Genomic DNA, 6,000 nt, shown 5'->3' on the forward strand with positions numbered 1-6,000 from the left:
GAATCCTTACCCCAGGCTCCCAGCTAGCGGAGGCTCATATCTCCTGGAGCCGCAGGTTAAGAACCGCACTAGTAGTCCCTTAGGAAGGTGTTCAGAAAAAGGGCTACATATCTATATCCATACTGTTCCGCTCCCTCTGTGTACACACACAACACATTCGCTATACACACACAAAATGGTGGTACACACACAATACGAAACACACACAGCAGCCATCAAAATCAAAATGGAGTAGTAACAGTTATCAAAACCAGGCACCCCACCCCACCACACCACACACCACCACACCCCACCAGACCACACCCCACCACACCCCTCCACACCACTCCACACCACACCCCTAATTGTAAATAATGTTCAATTCAAATGTTGCATTTATGGAGGGGAGGAGTCAACTGTTGGCTGTGAGTTCTTGACCAATCCCCTGTCCTGTCTCTGTTGTTCATAATGCTGATTGTCTGAAAGCAAAGACACTCAAAAATACACAGAATACACAGTGTAAGCTGTTTGAATGTAGCAAATTCATGCATCATTACAACAAATAACATTATGTAATCCTACAGCAGTCCTGCACAACTCATGTTGCCGCATACAGGGCATGTTTTCAGGATATCACCAGTTCACCACAGATGCCTTAATTAGTGGCTCAGTATGAGTGATACATTAATTGAGGCAGCTGTGCACAAGTATGTAGTAAAACAAAACATGCCCTGTTTGCTGCGTTTTAACCCTGGGGTTCTGCATGTCTGTGAGAAAGCATTATTGTCAATTATGTCTGTATTATTACATCTTCTGACTATCATTCAACATTTTCACTATTATGTATATATTTTGATGTATACCCATGTATGTTTTAGTTTGTGTGCCACACATGTCAGATAAAGTTGCATTTTTTCAATGTGTTCAGTATTGCACTCATTTGAGCTAACTTACCAAAGCAGATAATTAATAGTAGTCCATTATTGTATTATATTTAAAGGCAGGACCAGTTCCACAATCCGTCGACAATTATGGGAGGATATTCATCTATCTGTGTCAGCATGTGGCAATCAGGTCCGGACACTAAAAAATTGTCGCAAAAGGTTTGACGATATCCGAAGAAATTTAAAGGAAACTATTCAATTTGGGCGGAGACATGCTTCCGGGACTGGAGGTGGACCACCGGCATCACCTGTAATATTAACACCTTTGGAGGAGCAGTTGTGAGACAAATTGTTGCCAGTAGTAATATCGGTTTTTGCCTGGTGATAGAGATATAGGCGTATATGGCGAAATTTTTTCCATCAGGTCAATAATTTCTAAATATTTCATGTTGTGTAGAAAAATGTTGTATAGAATGTGACAGTATAAATTTTTTATTGTAATGTTGTGTAAATTTTTTCATATAGGATATTGACAAACTGTACCAGAACCATTTCTGTGATGTTGTATCTTATCAATTAATTTCAAAGAATCATACTTATATTAATTATCCAATGTTATGTACTTACATACACATTTTTTTCCCTTTAGGTGCATTATTTGGTCACGTGGAACATGTATCATATACAGATATTAATAATTAAAATAAGGCATCATACAATCATACCCATTTTATTCCTCTTAAATACTTCCAGTTAAGCTTCTCTCATTAACAAAACTATTCTTGTCAAATGTATGTTTTTGTTTATTCATATAGTTACACCTGTGCGTCACAACATACAAGAAGAGGTGGGCACACCTGATTCTTCTTTGGCATCATCACTACTGGAAGGTGAGGCTATAATGTTATGATTATAGAATGTGTTCATTTGTACGTAACCACAAACATATGTATGAACATAGATCACATGCACATGTTGGTGATATGGCCATACGTATTAATAGCAACTTGACAAATGATGTTGCACTCATATAAATGTCACAAAGAGATAACAGGGTTTGTGAAGTAATGGCTCACAAATTATCATGTCAAAATGATAAACATTGCTACTATGTAAGGTCACTATGAATGTTTACATCTCAAATACAAATATTCTTTCATTTATTATGAAATGAATATATTGACTACACTAATGTTCGTATTTGATGTTCAACATTACATACTCATAAACTCTTTGTGATTGTAAAAAATGGAGTATACTTGGTATAGTAATATTTATTTCAACATAGTGTATCTTTAATGTGCTTCAAAATATGGCCTATCACCACCATTCATTATGTTATAATATTACATGTTAACCATGTTTGCGCAAAATGTGTATGTAAACATTAGTTATGCTGTTGTGTCTGGCTCTGCCATGAAACGACAGTGGGCACAATAGTGTAGGGTGCAGCACTGAAAATGCGGGTCGTTTCTGCTTCACTATGCTTGCACCGTGCACGGGTCTTCTCTCTGCACACAGACACAAGCAACCCATCTTGTCGTACATTTTGTTCTTTTTTGCTCCACTGTGAAGAAGCATGGGTGTTTTGAACTTGCACTACACTATTAGTAGTTTGACGTGTCTGTCTGTGTCTGTGTGTGTCTGTGTGCCTGTGTCTGTATGTCTGTGTATTTGTGTGTGTGTGTGTGTGTGTGTGTGTGTCAGTGTTGGATGTCATTCATTTGTGGACAAAATGGTGGTTAAACAGTCTCCAAAACGTTGTGCTTGTGTACTCTCAATGTTTTCACTTGCACTGTTGATGAGCGTTTTTAAATGTACACACACATCAAAATAAACACACACATTTTGATGATCCATGGCACCCCTGTTGGTTGTCAAATTATGCAGGACAGCCTGTGTTTGTGCTTTCAGACTTGGTGATGTCACTGCTAGCACAGCCAGCAGCATAATGTAGCAAAGGAAAGATGTCACTACAATGTACACATTTGAATTTTAATGCAATCCCCTTACTAAATATGTCGATTATTTATGTTGCAGGGGGTGTCAGAATAACTATCATTTATGATAATGGGTATGTGCATAATAATTTTCATCAAGACACATGTCACCATCCACTCAATTAATCATGTTTAACTGTTGCTGAATAATGCCACAGAGAAAGTTATTTGACAAAGTTTTTTGTCTAGAATAATTTTTATTATGTAAAATCTCATCCTTTTTAACAACACATGCTGACATAAAAACATGTTAACAATGTCAAATGTTAATTGCAAATTTTATCTTTACTACATAGAGATTGAATGTCATGAACATCACAGTCCAGTATTAACCAAAGCACGTCGAGTACATCATGCCAGGAATCAACAAGACAGTTTGGCAGCAATTGATGCGTCCGAATCAAGGATGATTTTAATACAAAATACCCACCATCAGGAACTAATGGGAGTGCACCAAACTATGGCATCAGAAATGCGGCAAATGAAACATATCATCTTAAAAATCCCAGAAGAATTGCATATCATGAATAACACATTCAAAACTCTTGTGAACACTCTACTACATGTGAATAATCTTCAACCAGACTCTACAGGAAATGAAGGCCACTTTAGCGGCAACAATGAAGGCTCTTTCTATGCTGGCATTTTGTCACCACAAACTGAGTGTTAAATGTATCCAGTGATGACTTATCCGAAGTAAGAAGCTTTAATCTTGAATCACCAACGATGGTTGAACCAATGCAGACATCTAGTACAGATGATAATCTTCAAGAGGCACCTAAAAGAAGGTAAAAAAAAAGGAAATTGTCAACTACTGAAACAGAATTAACTTCCCTTGGCTGTAAGACATTGTCAAATAATGTTCAACACTATACCCAGGCACAAGGTACACCTGTCTTTAAGCAGCCACAAAGTCTTCAAGCCTATACCCAGGCACAAGGTACACATATCTATAACCAGCCTAAAAATCTTACAGTGTCTACCCAGGCACAAAGTGGACTTGTCTATACCCAGGCCCAAACTGCACCTGTCTTTACCAAGGCCCAAAGTGCAGCTGTCTATAACCAGCCTCCAATTCTTCCAGTGTCTATCCAGGCCCAAAGTGCACCTGTCTATAACCAGCCTCCAATTCTTCCAGTGTCTACCCAGGCCCTAACTGCACCTGTCTTTACCAAGGCCCAAAGTGCACCTGTCTATAACCAGCCTGAAAATCTTACAGTGTCTAACCAGGCACAAAGTGGACTTGTCTATACCCAGGCCCAAACTGCACCTGTCTTTACCAAGGCCCAAAGTGCACCTGTCTATAACCAGCCTCCAATTCTTCCAGTGTCTATCCAGGCCCAAAGTGCACCTGTCTATAACAAGCCTCCAATTCTTCCAGTGTCTATCCAGGCCCAAAGTGCACCTGTCTATAACCAGCCTCCAATTCTTCCAATGTCTATCCAGGCCCAAAGTGCACCTGTCTATAACCAGCCTCCAATTCTTCCAGTGTCTACCCATGGCCAGAGTGGTGCAGCAATTGTTCAGACACAAAGTGCAGCAGTCATTACCCTGAAAACAACAACAAATAAAAGAGGTGTTAAGCCACGAACAAATGAAAGTGAGCCATCAAACAGGCCAGTTACTCGTTCACAAATTAAAAATAAAAAATAAAAAGTATTTTTATAATCAATATTGTTTTGTGTTGTTCTTCAACAAAATGCTTTCATGTTGTCTTTATGTTTGTTGTAAGTGTGTTGTGAATATGTATTTAGCTCAATTTCATAATTTTTGCATTAATACATGTAGTAACATTATTACACGTGTATTTCATGACATGTTCTACTTGTGTAAAGTGTATAATATATAAATGTCCATACAAATGTAAGGCAACACTCATTTGCACATAGACTACTTTAATGCCCTATATGTTCAATTCATGTTGGCTACATGATTGTTAATTAATTATGTTACATACATAATTAGTAACTAAATATTCTAGTACACAGTGTACTAAAGTTGATACAGTTCACGTTAGATGAAATTATTACCATAATTTTATTGGCCTTTGTGAATTAATATGTACATTAATTAATAGTAGCCATAATATACAACATCCACACTTTAGGTATGAATGTCATTATCATTGCTAAAAGTACTATCTTTGAATGTATGTGTCTGAGTTGTTATTTTAGAAATGTGTTGATTAAATGACATGTATTATTAACGTGTGTGTGTATGTGTATATATCTATATATCTCTATATATAGAGATATATATATCTATAGATATAGATATATATATGTGTGTATATATATATTTATATATATATGCACCCACCCACACACGTGTGTGTGTGTGTGTTGTGACAAACGGCTTACTCCGGGGCTCCGTCGTTTGTCCGGGACTGTTTAGAACACGGTCTTTTAGGGTAGGTTAAATGATGAGGCGTCACGTACTGTTCCTTTAAACAGGCTATGCCTGGTTTATTCAGTCCCAGGCACTGAGACTGCCACAGTGCATACAACAGAAAACAGATCAAAACAAAAGCTGCTCACCTGAGCGATAACTTAACTTAGATATCCCTGACTCAGGGTTGGAAGTGGCTTTTCCACTTCCAACATCAAAACACGGTACTTTTGCAGTCTTACACAAATGAACAGAAAGATTGAACCTGTTTGGGGAAGAGACTTCTCCCCTCTGTAGTTCAGCAGCCTTCCAGCCTCCTGGCTCTTGTGGGGAGACCAGAGCAAACAGGAAATCAGTCTTTCATACCTGATTCCTAATTAGCATGACAGGTGACAGAAATCAGGCAGCAGACAAACTCTGGTCTGGATCTCTCATCCCTCAGTTCCAGCGCTTGCCAAACTGTGGGATGGAGTGTATGTATTATAAGGCTGCACTCCCAGGCCAAACAGGATAGAAACTGTCTAGTATCCTGGGAGCCCTATATACGGAATTTATTACCATCCCCTGGTTTCTGTCACATATCCTCCCCCCCAGCTCAGACCTCGAGGGATGAGCGACCATGGATATTAGGGAGTGCATCCTTGACAACCCGTCAGCATTGCCATGTTTGTGCCCTGACCTGTGTTCCACAGAAAATTTAAAGGGTTGTAGGCTTAGGAACCACCTGGTCACTCTAGCATTCTTTTCCC

This window comes from Ascaphus truei, chromosome 5 (genome assembly GCF_040206685.1).
Source record: "Ascaphus truei isolate aAscTru1 chromosome 5, aAscTru1.hap1, whole genome shotgun sequence".
Taxonomy (NCBI): domain Eukaryota; kingdom Metazoa; phylum Chordata; class Amphibia; order Anura; family Ascaphidae; genus Ascaphus; species Ascaphus truei.